Source organism: Aricia agestis, chromosome Z (assembly GCF_905147365.1).
Source record: "Aricia agestis chromosome Z, ilAriAges1.1, whole genome shotgun sequence".
Classification (NCBI taxonomy): domain Eukaryota; kingdom Metazoa; phylum Arthropoda; class Insecta; order Lepidoptera; family Lycaenidae; genus Aricia; species Aricia agestis.
The window spans coordinates 17604448-17621863 of record NC_056428.1 but is presented as its reverse complement, the minus strand read 5'-3'; the positions used below and the strand labels follow the sequence as shown (position 1 = coordinate 17621863).

Sequence of the window (17416 nt, the reverse complement as noted above, 5' to 3'; positions counted from 1 at the left end):
TTGCACGTCTTTGTATGCTCCGTCACTCAATCAGTCGCTGATTTTAGTGTTATCCTCAAATAATTTCATAAAATTTTCAGGGTATTTTCGGAAATCTTCATTTGAGAAAAACACCGCTTTGCGGCGACGTAGAGACGCCAGACGTAACCATGGTAACGTAGCGCGTCGCCTTGGCATCCCGGTGAGGTATGGTCCTTGAAGTTTAAACCGAGGATTTATAAATAAATAAAAATTGGGTATGAAACAGACCGAAATATAATATAATTATAGGTGCTATAAAACGAAGCCGGTTGTCACAAATAGTTTACAGTCATTCTTTAGCTTTGTACTAACCAGGAAATTATTTTTTCAGAATGTGTAAACATGCGGGCTAATTTAATTATTCTACTCCGAATGTTATTTTTCTAAAGGCAAAGTGCATACACGTGAAAGGCATAAAACGAGTCCGGTCAGGTCTGCAATGACAATGACACTGAACTCTTACGATTTTTCCACTTTAATACTTTATATTTCACAAACGAATCCCTAAATCGGAAAATGATTTTTCAACACTCATAATAAATTTAATAAATTTAAAAAATCTAACGACACCCCACATGATGGGTGTCGTGGGTGGAAAATTCATCCCCGCTTGATGTGTAGGGGAGGTACCTTAAAAAAACTTTTTTTAAAGATCTTATATACCATTTTGTCGGCATCATTAATATGTGCATTCATGGCTAATTACAGCTTTGTAGTCTTTGAGTAAAACCGCGGACAGACAGACGGGCGGACGGACGGACAGAACGTTACTATAAGGGTTTCTTGTTGACTACGGAACTCTAAAATAGCTTTTAAAAATAAAAAAATATAAAATGCGCGGTTTTCTATGAAAAATACGTAAGCCTCCACAAGAATGTCACCAAGTTTCGTGTTTGCCCTAATCTAGAAAACTATTACATATGTACAATATGGTCTTGTTTATGGTAAGGTTTAATACAAGCATTTAAGATAATAGACCTAAAACACTCCTTAAAGAAAAATCAATTCCAGACAAGAGCCAAGACGAAGCCTGAAAGTTGAGACTGTCTGGGCCATTGTCCCGTTGTTTACTCACTGTATGTAGTACATAGGATGTAGTAAATAGACGTAGTACACGGATGTAGTAAACAGGATAATTACCTGAAACAAATACGCAAGGGATTAGTCACACACGCTGATTGCTAACGAATTGGGTTCATTAGTCTATACTCTATATTTTATCCTGTTGAGTGTTTATAAGACAGATCTCGTAAATAAATAGCTGAAGAATACATATTGACAGTTCACTGCCCCGGTTGTTTGTCAAGCGGGATCCGTGCATTTTTCCGGGACAAAATCTGCAACTATCTTTACCTATCATTAGTATATTCAGCGATTTAGGTGTTAAGGTAGCAGAATAAGAGTGAGGTGTCCAAATTGATTTTTAATTCATATCACATTTATGTAAACAAAGGAACACTTAAGGTCGACTCTATTTTCCGACAAAGATTTCCGAAAGATTTTAGAAGATACTTCTAGAATCTATATAGAAGAATCAAGAATCACTAAAGATGTTGTATAACGTTTACAACTCCGAAAACATAAAGAGGCTAATTATGCAACTGATACTGTGATTCCACTTACATGACGTACCTACGTTATCATACGGGCTCTAATACCGTACATTATCTGTTTCTAGAATATCCTCCTTTCGTTCATGCAATTGCATATTATATATCGTCGTATCTATTATATACCTATCGACCTATTCGTATAGCCTTTTGGAATAAATACAAAGGTTTTATTTGTAGGATGTCTGTACATTAAATAAACAGAGTTCTAAGGAGGAAGGAAAAGGGATGAAAGAAGGTTCAAATCTCTATTTTCAGGACTGCTCGTCCATGGATGGCGGCTATTGTTACAAAACTGACTTCCTGTGATGACACCTATAATATTATTTTCCTAATAATTATTGGTTCATAATAGTAAATTAATAATTATAAAAATATAATTTATAATAATAATAATATCTATGGACGCTTTACACCACGTCAGTCTGGCCCCGTGCTAAGTACCTAAAGGACTTGTGTTACAGGTACCAGACAACGGAAATATATTTAATACTTTTATACTATACATATATTTAAGATTTATATTATATCATACACATATTTAATACACATCCAGACCCGGGAACATAGAAAACTTTTTGTTCCGTCGGCGGGATTCGAACCCGCGACCCCCGGCTTGAGCTACCAACGCGCTCATCACTGAGCCACAGAGGTCGTCGAATTTAATAGAATCATAAAATATGTAACTTAATTTAAAATAATGTCATACTTATATAATAATAATCAGAATATATATTTTACAATATTTAATATTACAATTTTAAGTAACTGTTACTGATGAATAATCATAGAATGTATAAAAAGGGTTGTAATGGTAAAAAGGGGTGATATTTCTAAAAGTGTATTTTTTAATTCTACTGCGGCTACTGCTGCTGCTGACCTGACTCCTGTTTCACTATCGCTTATTATCATCAGGTGATCGTATGATTACGTGCTAGGGTTCGAAAGATTTGGAAAGAAAGACCTGCTGACTCTTTGAAAACTTTAATCACCAGCGCTAGGTCCAAAATACTAAGCACTATCACTGTCCTAGGTCGTAGCCAAGTCTTAGGTTTTACTGGTATCACTCTTGATCACTTGCTTTCACTCCAAAGTCGCCTTGAGGATCGCTCAAACTGAACTGATTCACTGGCCCGGCTCCCTGCGTCTATTTATATCGGCCGAGGCGAGTCCCACACTGTTCCCGATAGTCCCTTTCTAGAACGTACCTGACTCGCGTAAACATGGTTTGAGCATTTCTAGATAATACGCGCATGTACTCGTACACCTAACGCCATTTTAGTATCGAGTAGAGATTTTCACGTTGGTCTTTGTTCCCTGAGTGGTTCCACTGGTTGACGTTAGATGGCACTGTGTGTCCGTATCCGTAACAGTATTAATATACCTACGATCACCTGATAATAATCGATAGATAGACATCTGGATCATTTTCATAATAATAACAATCTATCCTAAAACTCACTGAAGATTAAAACACTTCGCCAGCAGATCGTCTAAAAAGCACCATGACTAACCATGACTAACATGACTAACCACTAGCGCATGCAATCTTTAACCCCCACTCATATCCACAATCACTCGCAGGAAGAGCATCTTCATCAAGACGTATATAAAGACATAGAGATACAGATATAATATAGAGTTAAATGGTAGGTTACATGTATATCTCTAGTCTATAGACAGTGGGCGGGCCGTTGAACCATCTGCCGGCAGACGGCACTTACCGCGATAGCCATGAGCCAGGATAAACTGCACTTGCTGGAAGTACTGAGCACACACAAATCACAAAGGTGTATCATTGGAAAAAGATACATACTTTATTAAACATTGGAATTTAAATTAAAAGCTGGATTTAGCAATTACGCCGAACGCAACAAGCAAACTATATTTAAAAATGGCTTCTCTTTATAATCGATAACTATGACTGCGAAACTGTTAACAGCAAGCACAATCCATATTATAGGTGATAGCACGAATATTATTTTACACGTACGTAATCGTAAAGGTCGGTGGAACAAAAGTGTTTTTAATATGTATTTCTACCATATTATGTTTAATACGTATCTATATCTTGAGGTGCATATTCTTTAAGACAAATGGCAATACAGTATTAACTATTAAAACTTGTAATAATATAAACTTTTCTGCTGTCCGTCTGTATAGTTTCATCCCCCGGCGTCGCCCGCGATCGATACGTCGCGCCGCTGTAATGTTCCACCAGGAAATACCAGGGAACTACCTGGAAGTGCACACTGTAACCACCCTTGTTTCGTACGGTATAGAGGTCAGTATCGCGTTTCCTGTTAGTTTCCATTCTTCAAGAACTTCCCGGAATCTCATACAATAACCACCCTTGTTCTCTTCCTTATTGTGATCAATATCGCACTCCCAGTAATTTTACAATTATTTAAGAGCTACCCCCCTAAGTGTCACAGAATTACCACCCTTGTAGTGTCAGTCATAGGTGTCAGTATCGTTTAGCTGTACATTTTAAAACGCTAGATTTATAGCCCGCGCTTAGGACCTAAAATTAGTCATAAACTCATAACATGTTACATGAGTCACGAACAATTATCTGAATAAGCTGCCGACATGAATGTCATGTTTGATTATGAGATGTATTTTTGATAAGTTAACGAAATATTGTAAAAATCGACCTTTGAATGATAAAGTAAAAGTAAAGGGAATCACAAATTGAATGGATCCCATTAAGTACTGACTAGTGACAAAGTCTAGGCTTGTAGGTACTTTAAATACAATTTTATAGTCCGTTGTTATTGTACCCAATGAAGGCGACACCAAAAGAATTGTAATGACTTTAGCAGTCTATGTATGTATCAGAGCTAAAACAAATCTGAACATACTGTATCACTATACAACTATTACCGTGACAAAATTCCTAAAAAAAATGTTGTCATCAAGGTCAAAGCAGGTGACATCGAGCCGGTAAGGGTACACTGTTGAAACTAGTGATTACCGCGCAACGGTGGCCATTGTTTACGACTAGGTGACCACAAGGCCGATATGACGCAGGCTGCCCGACTAGCCGACATAATTCGTCCAAACTGACGTAGGCTCTCCGACTAACCATCGCAGCTTGTCGATATGGTGTAGGCTCATTGACTAGTCACTGGCCGAAACTACTCGTCAATAACAAAGAGTAGGTATATAAACTACGTAACAGTCAATACGACAAGGGCTCTTAGGCTAGCTACCTCTGACTTATCAACACAACCCGTCGAAATGACACAGGCTCTTTATGCAAAATAGCGTTCAACTAGTCGACTCGTGGATTATCACCCAAGCTCTTTGACTAGAACACAAATACGTACGCCGAAAAGATTTAGGCTTTCCGACTAGCCAATGCAACTTGTCGATACGATGCAGGATCATAGACTAGCCGGCCCAACCCGTCAATACGAGTCATAGCAATAGTAGTCGTCGATACAACTCGCCATTACAGAGAATCGCCAACGTCATTGACACGTGTCGCGTATTAGGCCCGTATTTAAAATAGTCAGTACTCAAGATGCATCTCGGTCTCAAGACACGGTTCAGGCTCTGTGATTGGTTGGCTGTCAAAATTTGAACCAATCACAGAGCCAAACCGCGTCATGAGACCGGGTCGCATCTTAAGTACTGACTATTTATACGGGCCTTAATGACGTTGTCTCTTCGACTACCCAACGCAACTTGCCTAATTTGGGCTCGCCGACAAAACCCGACATGACGTTGACTCGTCGACTAACCGACATTTCATCAACCGGTAACGCTTATTAGCCTCAATCACCACTTTTGGAACACGGCACCGCTAACATATTACTGAAAGCAGAAACATGAGACAATAAATTATAATTTGTCGCGTTTAAAGAATATCTCATTGTTTACCAAAAACCGTTATTTGGACTAGTTTTAAGAGTAGAGCATAAATACAACCAGAAAAGTTACTTTTCAGGAATAATATAATGTGTGGCTGGTATCGTTCTGCTTCGTTTTAAGGGCGACTCATGCAAGGTTTCAGGGGTTTTCTGACAGGATAAAATAAATAAATAATTATAGGCTTTATGATTTAAATAACAATAATAACTAGAGGTCGCCCAATGGTCGAAATTCGGCCTTAGTTTCAACGACAATAGGACTACTACCTATATTTTGTAAAAAATATTGACTTTATTAATTTTTTTTTCAACTCTTGTCTCTGGGACTTAGCTGATCTCAGACTGGCCGTGTAAGCATTGTCTAATAGTATCTTAGATTCAATAAAAAAAAACTATAATCCATTTTCAATTTGTCAACTTGTTGTCAACAGACTTCAACCATAAATAAAAGAGTATAATTCGTATGTATAGGCTTGTCACTCAAAAACTTTCATTTCTTATGTGTTTGTGTTGTAGTGTGTGTAATGTTTTATTTGTTAAAAAAACAAAATATTAGTTCGATGCACTCCTTCACCATATAAACTATAACTGTGCAAAATTTCATACACCTACGTTTCCCCATTTTTCGTAAAAAGGGTTACAAAGTTTTGCGTTCGCGTATTAATATTATGATAACCTCCTTCAATCTGCTGCGTTTTTGGTACTCATATATTTTATTCAAATAGGATTTTTTAATATCCTCAATATCTTGGAAAACCTATACCCTTTACAATGCACCCTACATCTTCCCCCTCCTCTAGAGCTGACGAGCCCAGGTCAGCACCATCCATCAGGCGGACGGATGGCTTTTTTCGTCGCTATCCGCAATAAATCGCCCCCACTGGAATGGATAATAAATCTGCTGGACGACAAATAGTGACCTGCTTTGTTTGCAGCATACGAGCAATACAGAAATTATTATACTATACTAGATGACCAGTGAACTTCGTATCACTTCCCTTCTAACCTTCCATAGACTTCCACGAATATTTCAAGATTAAAATAGGTAGAAATTCTTGATCGTTACTTTTAACTACTGTGGCTTTCAATCTTAAACCCACCACATTACACGATATAAGAGCAGATGTTCCGAAACTTTTAGATTAATGAAATCCATGGCGGCATAATGTCGACTGTACCACGAAATCATTTTGAGAATCCCTGGCAAGGCAAATCGGTATACAATTAGTTGTAAACTCTCAATTTCAGATCCCGGATACGACTTTACCCATCCGTGTGGAAGGGCGAACCATGCGATATCATATCGGTCCGACTGAAGGCCGCAGGTCTCCGCCCGGCTGACTTGCTTGACCTTATACATTAACGTTATAATATAATATGTAAGAACAAAAACATACATTTACATACAATACTACTACGGCCACCGGAAATCGTCCAGATATCAAATAATATTTAAGTTGTGATAAAGTATCAACTTTATGTGATAAAATATCAATAAACTTGTATTTTAACACCAGCTTGAACAAAATAAAACACAAAATAATTTTTTTGGAAGTTGGTTAAAATTGCAGGTTGCAATGATTAAGAAAATTCTAGAGGTTTTTATAAGCTTACGAGTTAAGAGTTTTTTCCCGCGCCTCTTCCCTAAGGAAACCGTACGTTTATCCGCATTGACTTAGCTTATAACCCTACCCCGTAGCACAGAATACATATTAGTAAAAGTAGCCTGCTCTACATCTGCGCTATCAAAATCGTAGCCGAGGAAAGGTTTGTTTTTTTTGAAACCTTTAATGCGAACACACCTTTCCTCGTTATATAATTATTAATTAATACATATCATCACCTTTCAGGTAAAAATGCAATATATAATAATTATTAGTCATAAGCTACGAATAATAAAAACTAAGGAAAAATAACTCCCATACTATTACCGTTTTAAATAAGCATCCTTTCGAACTGTCATGTAACGTCAGCCTATACCGCTCAAGGCCACCTAAATATTGCAAATGTATTGAAAAGTGTACCTAAGGTACACTTTTTTGACAAGTATTGTGGAGCATGTTTTTTGACGGAGTTACTTTTCCTTAGTTTTTATTATTCGTAGGGCATAAGAAAATTCTAATGAATCATGTTCATTATTAAGTGCACCTTATAATGAGTGCACACTCTACACGGTAAGTCACAAGTATTATACGAAGCAACTTTACAACTACACCTGCTTAAAGTTTAAACTTTACAATAATTACTGAGTGGCCTATAGTTCATAATGCACTCAACTAGACGGCGAAAACTTTTCATACCTTCAAATGGCCAAGTCTAGAAACTTTAGCTTTGGAAATTGTGAGTAAGTAGTGAAATTTACAAAAAGTTTCAGTAACTATATAGGTACGAGCTTTTGCCCGCGGCTTCGCTCGCGTTAAGAAGTATTATTATATACAAACTTTCATCCCCTATTTGAACCCATTAGGGTTAGAATTTATCAAAATCCTTTCTTAGCGGATGCCTACGTCATAACATCTACCTGCATGCCAAATTTCAGCCCGATCCGTCCAGTGGTTTGGGCTGTGCGTTGATAGATCACTATGTCAATCAGTCAGTCATCTTTGAGTTTTATATATATATATATATATATATATATATATATATATATATATATACTAGCGACCCGCCCCGGCTTCGCACGGGTATAAAATATGTAGCCTATGTTACTCACTGAAAAAATTATTAAAATTTAAAATCGATTCAGTAGTTTTGATTTATATTCATTAATCATTACTACCCGTGGCCCGCCATAATTGTCGGTACCTACTGCCGCAAAAGCTACGTCCCGCAATTTTTTAATCTGTAATATCTTCGAAAATATTCATTTAAATCTAAGCTGTAAAGGGCCATATAGACTTATATTAAAACTAGATGTCCCGCGCGGCTTCGCCCGCGTAAATTAGAAATTTTACAGAATCCGTAGGTACACTTTCCCATAAAAAATATATCCCCCGTTTTTCCCACATTTTCCTGAGTTTCTTCTGTCGTATTAGTCTTAGAGAAATAATATAATATAACCTTCTCGATAAATGATGAGTCTTACTCGATAAATGATCTATCTAACACTGAGATAAGTTTTTAAATCGGACCTGTAGTTTCTGAGATTGAAGCGTTCAAGCAAACATACTCTTCAGGTTTATAATATTAGGTAGATATAGTTTTTTTTTAATTATCGCTAGACAAACTCGAGTCTCGATCTAAAAGACTATGAAATGGTATAATATGGTAGTGATGATGATGATGATGATGATGAAGAATGTAATTTGCATAGTAGCATATGCTTTCTGTTCTTAAAACAACGCCGAAACTCCAAAACTTGTATCTATAAAGAATCAGGAATTCTCTCAGCACCTTCCGAACCACGGTATACCAGGTATATCTCGGTGCAAAATCTTACTTGTTGGTAGCATATGCTTAGAATACTTCTCACGAAACCGAAGTCACCATATGTTTCCCTATAAGTTTTGAGGAGTTCCCTCGATTACTTATGGATCCTTCATCAGATCACCACTTTTCTGAATATAATACCAAATTGGGATGATACCCTATATACCAAAAGAAAAATTTTGAAAATCGGTTAACAAACGGCGGAGTAATCGTTGAATATAAGAAAACGAACATAACACCTCCCCCATTTTGAAAGTCGGTTAAAATTGTAGCCTATGTGTTATTTATTTAATATTTTAATCAGCACATGAATTGAATAACAAAATTTTTTTCAAATTAATCGTAGCACCATCTGTCAGGACAAACTAAAATTGAAATAGAATAATATTGAATGCGATGATAGCGCCGTCCGCCGGATCTAATGTAAAACATTCCAAAATCAACAACTCCTTATAAATAAGAAATTAATTGAAAAAACATTTTCCAGTAGACCAAACTGTAAATCTAAACCATTCTCGAATCTCCACGAACACACACAAAAAATTTCATCAAAATTGGTCCAGTCGTTTAGGAGGAGTTCAGTCACATACACACGCACACAAGAAATATATATATATATATATATATATATATATATATATATATATATATATATATATATATATATATATATATATATATATATATATATATATATATATATATAAAACTCAAGGGTTTTATATATATAAACAAAGAGAAATCATTTTAGTAACTTTACCGGTAAAGATCAACAAAATATAAGAAAGAGAATCTCAATTGTACTTCTTGTGTATGTTTCAAAATTCAGAAATACATTTATAATTCAATTCGTTTCCATTTTATTTTATTTAAAAGCAGAGTAAACAACTCCATATCGGGCTCGTTTATAATTAATACATTACTAGAATGTATGACATTACCAGAATTCCAATACAATGTATCAGAGCACCGGTACATCAACACTCAACACTCATGTATAAATATACATACATTGCATTGATATATTCAATAGTACAAGATCCAGTTAAAACGATAATCTTATAACATAATATAAGGAATAATCCATATCGTTGGGCTATGACGGATTGCCATCATGATTGCCAAGCTGTCAATCGACGTCGATCAAGGGCAATTATAGATGAATATCCCCCTCTACATGTTCGTACACCTTGGCAGAAAAGAGTCTGGCGCGGTGACAACTGGAACTAAAAGTTTTTGTTTGTGGCAACATCACAGTACTTGTCAACATTAGTACTATTTTTATGTCAAAAATGCGTTCAAGCGTAGCGTAGGGTTGCCTAAAGTACAAGAAAAGCGCCCTCATTTAAGACGCACTCTTTTTTGCCGGGCTGTAATCGCTTATGTGAGTCCATTAAAGTACATCCTTTATGTGCAATTTAAGTCTCAACCAGGCATTTCTAAATCGAGTTAGGCGAAGGAGCCTATGTTATCTGGGCCATTAATACAAATATTATAATCAACACCACATTCACTCAATTTCAAATATTTTAGGCATCACGGTGAAAAATTATTTTAGTAGATGACTAAAAAATCCATGGGAAAATATACCAATAGGTATATTTATACTCCTCATTTTTAAGTCGTTTTCGCAGTAGCGCGCGGCGCCGGACAGCACCGATTGTTTTACATGCTCCTGGACTATGTTGATACAATAGCACAGTCGTGGAAATGAATACGAAAGGGAGTGAATAATGTATGAGCCGGCCGGCCCGGCTCGCAGCGACGATATTATACTATCATAGTATCTTACACTAACTACAGCTTGCAACTAGAGTGCTTACTCATATTGTCGTAAGTGAAGAGGAGTATTAGGTTTAACCCATCAATCCCCAAGCTGCAGCCGGCTGTCGCATAACAATTGAAAATCTATTGTGACTGCCATACCCACGATCGAGGTATTAATAAACTATTAAATAGAATTTATTGAAGAAAAATGAAAACAAAACAAATAAGACTGCGTCTACGCCAAAAACGCAAGTTTCAAAACAACGTGCACAACAAAAATATATTTATTACGTAATAACATAGAAATGATCTTGCTTACTTATAATATTCGTTTTGTGTGTTTAGTATTTTTTAAATTTATTTTATTTTGCGATTTATCGCCCTCGAAACCCCCTATATATATATATATAAATATATATATATATATATATATATATATATATATATATATATATATATATATATATATACAAGAATAATTGCTCGTTTAAATATATAAGATAACGTTAACATCGTGCACGAAGGGTTCCAAAAATAGGCCAAAAATTGTGTTTTTGTATGCGAGATCCCTTAAATTTTTATTTTATTTAAATACGAGTATTATTATTAATTATTAAAGTACACATAATATATTTAAGGCCTTTGTGAAAATTTCAACCTGTTGCCATTATTGATACCGAGCAAAAAAGGCTAAGAAAATCATGTTTGTTGTATCAGAGCCCCCTTAAATATTAATATTATTTTGTTTTAGTAGTTGTTGTTATAGCGCGAGCGGCAAGAAATATACACAATCTGTGAAAATTATCGGAATAGCTATAGCGGACAGTCTAGAGTCTAGACAGACGGACAGACGGACAGGCAACGAAGTCTTATTAATAGGGTCCCGTATTTACCCTTTGGGTACGGAACCCTATAAAAAGAGAAAAATTTAAAATACATTATCATGCAAATTTGATTTTGCACAACTAAACATCAAAGAACGTTCGCCGGATTTTTATGTCTAGTGACCTTTCCGCGCAGATTGAAATAAATGTATTTTGCATTTAAAAGGAGAATATTGTGCCTGGAACGTGTCGCAGGGTTTATTTATAAACGGGAAATTGTAATATTCACAAACAGCCGTGTACGCGATCATACTTAAGTGACGCTTAACTAAATTCTACTACCTTAATTTGCGAGGGTCAAAAAATAATTATAAGTAGAGAATAAAGATCCACCTAAGGTCGATCCCATCCATACTTCCATTTAAATATAATAATATTATAATAAATAATTATTATTAATAATATTATTATAAATGCTATCAGATGCCATGATCAAGGTGTATAGCTTTTCAAAGCAGTACCAGGTTTTTATACCTTCCACCAAAAGGCAAATACGCCTGTTTGGGGGAGTTTGCAACCGTGTTTCAGGCTGAAGTCTTCGCTATCCTCGGTTGTTCACTAGAAAGCCTGGAGATGGCCCTAGTTAATAAAAACGTTTTTATGTTCTCCGATAGTCAAGCTGCACTTAAAGCACTGACTGCCGCAGAAGTGTCGTCCAAATTAGTTCTGGAATGCGTTGAGTCGTTAAACATGCTAGGAAGGAACAACAACATCCGCCTAGTATGGGTCCCGGGCCACAGTAACGTCCCCGGCAATGAAACCGCTGACGAACTGGCTAGGCTTGGGGCCGAGAGTCTCATATATGGTCCAGAACCAGTCTGTGGTATAACTCCCAGTACCACAAAGCAAGTGCTCAAGGAATGGGGTCACAGACTATGCAGGAAGCAATGTGCTGAGACCCCTGGCCTTGAACACTCCAAGGCACTAATTCCTGACTTCAACAAGAAACAATCAGAATTAGTGCTCACCTTGGGTAGGAACCAATTAAGAATCCTTAACAGAAGCCTAACTGGGCACTGCAAGCTCAACAAACACCTAAACAGAATGGGTATTTGTAGCATAACGACTTGCAGATTCTGTGAGGAGGAGGATGAAACACCTATTCACCTTCTCCTCGACTGCCCTGCTCTACTACAGAGCAGGAACAGGCACCTTGGTCGCCACGAATACTCGTTCACAGAGGGAATTCGTGGCACCAACCCCAACCATATCGTTCAATTTATGAGCAGTATTGGGTTGGGGATGATACTCTAGTGCGAAGGAGTCACAATAGATCCTCATGGGTCGCAGTGACGTCAGGGCTACAGCGACCTGCCTTCTTTAAAAAAAAATTATAAATGCGAAAGTGTCTGTCTGTCTGTCTGTCTGTCTGTCTGTCTGTCTGTCTGTCTGTCTGTCTGTTACCTCTTCACGCCCAAACAGCTGAACCGATTTTTTTTAATTCGGTAAACACAGATACTTTGAGTCCTGGGAAAGGACATAGGATACTTTTTATCCCGGAAAAATGTACGGTTCCCGCGCGATAAACAAATTTTGGCGCAACGGAGTTGCGGGCATCATCTAGTGATACCTAATAATCTATATCTTATATATAAAAATTGATTTTCAAATGTGTTAGTCGCGCTAAAACTCGAAAACAGCCGAACGGATTGGGCTGATTTTAGTCTTAAAATATTCGTAGAAGTCCAGGAAAGGTTTTAAAGTGACCTGTGACACGAAGTTCACCGGGACAGCTAGTCTTATATACAGAGTGTAACAAAAACAAGTGATAATACTTTAGGATGTGTACGTGTTGCTTGTAGAGAGTTCACTGTGAAAGTAGCAGCCCTGAAAGACCAACTTTTTTTTTCACTTTTGTATGGGGAAACTCGTGACGCTCGGGCCCTTGCCCATACAAAAGTGAAAAAATTTTTTCGTCTTTCAGCGCTGCTACTTTCACAGTGAAGTCTCTACAAGGAACACGTACACACCCTAAAGTATTATCACTTATTTTTGTTACACCCTGTATAAAAATGGATTTTCAAATGTGTTAGTCGCGTTAAAACTCGAAAACGGCTGAACGGATTGGGCTGATTTTAGTCTTAAAATATTCGTAGTAGAAGTCCAGGGAAGGTTTTAAAGTGATACGAAGTTCACCGGGACAGCTAGTTTAAAATAAAAATTAATTTTAAATATTGCTGTCTCGCTAAAACTGGAGAACGGCTGAACCGATTGGGCTAATTTTAGTCTTGAAATATTAGTGGAAGTCCAGAAAAGGTTTATATTACAAGGGAAGTGATACGATTTACGAAGATCACCGGGGCATTTACAAAAACTTATACCTAGTTAATTTGTATAATTCGTTTCTTGAAATTGTAAATTGTAATACACCGAAGGAGCCGTACATTTTGCGAACAATTAAACACGTGTAGAACGAAATTCCGAATTTGAAAATATTCATCAATCATACAATAGACAAAAATTACAAAGTAATTTTAAATTTTATTTGAAATATAATATTTTATTACAAAACTTGAGTATATTATAAATCAGTAACAATATATACACGTGTTGCAAAATCTAAATCCGGTTATTATTAGCTATAAGACGTAATAAAACGACCTGAATAATGGTCGGGTCACACCGAGGATAAGCGACAAGAATTCGGTAGTAGCGGGGTACGTTGACCGCCGTACTTCGTTTCAAGTAATTTCGATGTTAATGTAAAAATTTATCCTCTTGCTAATAAAACGTTCCAATGTTTATACACGCTAAAGTCAGCTAAAGTTGATTGACAATGATTGTCCTTGTAGTCCATTGAAAATTGAAATGTTACACGAGCTTTGCATTTATTAGAGGACGCAATTTTATTTTTGGGATATGTTGGGGAAAAAAAAAACTTCCCTGGACTTCTACGAATATTTTAAGACTAAAATCAGCCCAATTTGTGAAATATTTTTGTTTTAAATTGTTTTGCCTCCAAATATGTTCATATTATAACTTTTCACCCTAAATTAATAATTAAAAAAGTTATTTAGCAAAAAAGTGAGATTTTTTTAAAGTTTTCATTTTACTTTTTGAATTTGTTCAATACATTTTACAAAAAAATTACCTCAGACTAACCTTGTAGACGATGTTTGGAGGAAAAGATCCCCCCGATCTCATGAAATTAATTTTCTGCAGATATAGAGGAAACTGTGGAAGCGTGTTTGGCTGAACAGATAAGCAGGCCTGAAATGATCCCACCAAAAAACATGAAATACAAAATGGAGCCAAGCAAAATATTGCATAGCTATGCAATATATCTATCGTAAAAAGTTTTCAGATCACATTCAAGCCAAGCCTTCAACTTATTTTGTAATTATATTACGTACATTCAGTGAATTTCTTTATTTTATAATTATTATAGCGACTCGGCAATGAGCACAAGAGAAACAAATATAAACTGCATATTTGGAGGAGTTCATACATTGGCAAACGTGTTTTTTCTATTTTAGTATGTAACGACGCATATGGCCGATGATATCCAATAAATCCAATTAAAACACTGATTATTTCTCTAGTGCTCAATGCTCATTGCCAAGGCACTATAATGATTATAAAAAATTATAAGCAAAAAACTTTTTGAAAAAAAAGCTTTTATTTAAATACTCTAAAAAGAAAATAAATTAAAAATTCTAACTATTAAGGTATAACCTCAATAGGTATATTATACAATTTGCATGATAATAAAAGCTTGATAATTAATCCATATTGTAGAACTGCATAGAAAATAACTATTTCGCCATCTTGGATGGTCGGCCATATTGGATTTAGAGTGATGGCACATACAATATCATGCATTCCAAACTAAACGTGCATGCAAAATTTCAGCTCGATCGGTTAAATATATCTAAACACAAATAAAACACAATATTACTTGCACTTTTTCCACTATATTCATTAATTACTACAAATTTAACTTAAACACTTTGTAGTAATTAATGAATATAGTGGAAAAAGTGCAAGTAATATTGTGTTTTATTTGTGTTTAAAATGAATTTCCACCAAGAACCGACAGTACAATCAATTATATATATAAATATATCTACTTCAAAATTGAGTTCCAAAATTTCACCCGAACATATATACTTACATACATACAGAGCAAGTTAAATAAAAGCTTTTAATAATAAAGAAAGCTATTGATACCTTCACTGAATGTTGACTTAAATTACAAAATAAGTTGAAGGCTTGGCTTGAATGTGATCTGAAAACTTTCTACGATAGATAATATATTGCATGGTTATGCAATATTTTGCTTGGCTCCTTTTTATATTTTATGTTTTTTGGTTGGATTTCATTTCTTTTTTTAAGGTTACTTTTCTTTTAAGGTCACGTTAAAACTTTTCTGTACTTAGCTTAGCAACTATTCTCTGTCTCCTTTGTTTTTTTTTTGAGGCTTCGTTCGTTCTACGGTGGACAAGTCTCAACGGTAAATACTTCTGAGTCGATTGTTATATTCAGCTATAATTGGCTCTTAAGCTGTAATATTTGAAGGTGGTCATTTTCAGCATTACCTTTGAAAACATGGATTTTAGGGGGACTCCCATACAAAAACACAATTTTTCGCCTATTTTTTCTCTATAACCGTACGGAATTCTTCGTGCGCGAGTCCGACTCGCACTTGGCCGATTATTTCAAGATCTGCCATCTTGAAATAATCGGCCAAGTGCGAGGGACAAGGGTAGAGACCCCACAAACTTCGGGTTAAGCTTCTATTGACCCCCCACCATGTCCCAAAAATAAAATTGCGTCCTGTAATAAATGCAATATTCGGCACAGAATAGATAATAATAGTTTAGATAATAATAGTTTTTTTTTCCGTTTCCGGTACTTATATCGTAAACACCTTTTTATTGTTGCTCCGAAACAAAACCAAAATAAACATACTTACAGCCAGATTTCTACCAAACATATCATTCCAAGTGAAAAACAAAGTGGCACTGAGCAGTGGAAGAAATCAAGCATTGTGTAACTACACCATCCGATAATAATATTGAAAGAAGAAAACCGACGGAACTTTGAGGTTAGTTTGATATTACAATTTACAACGGATTACACGCACGGTTAAGTTGGCACTACCTACCAACCAAATCACTCAACCTGTCAAAGTCAACTGACATATCCACAGATTAATGACCTCATTGGACATACCACTGTCACTACTGTCAGCGTCGTGATTGGCGAATGCCACAACTATCAGTGTTGCCAGCGAATTATTACTAGGAAACGTTCCTTTTCACGGAAAATAAAAATAAAAAAATATGGATGATCAATTCCAAATTTTCTTTGAAAAAATGAAAATAGAAATGCAAAAACAAACAGAAACTATAACAAATACACTGATGGTAAAAATGGATGAAAAACTGGAACCAGTATTAGAAGAAAATAGAAATTTAAAGTTGAAGTTAGAAAAACTGGAGTATAAATTACAACTTTTAGAAAAAGACAAGAAAAGCAACAATATAGTAATCTATGGATTAAAAGAGGGTGAAAAATCTGTAACAGAATTACTAGAGACAACGAGAAAAAAACTACAAGAAGAATTGAACATAAAAGTAGAAAACTGTGAGATAAATAAAATCGATCGCATTGGAAATGTAGAAAACAAAGGAAAACCGAGACCTACCCTCGTATCCTTTATCAATGGATGGAAGAAGAGCGAAGTTCTGAAAACCAAGAAAAAGTCCAAGGAGTTATATATTTCTGAAGACTACACCAAAGAAACGCTGGAGAAGAGGAAGGCATTACTCCCACAACTAAAGGAGGAACGTAACAAAGGAAACATCGCCTACCTAAAGTATGA

General features: G+C 35.8%; 1 protein-coding gene across 3 annotated transcripts in view; it reads right to left on the bottom strand.

Moving 5' to 3' along the window:
- The window catches only part of LOC121738437 (E3 ubiquitin-protein ligase ZNRF1), a 151231-nt gene that overhangs the window by 35254 nt on the left and 98561 nt on the right, over positions 1 to 17416 (bottom strand). The window lies entirely within an intron of this gene.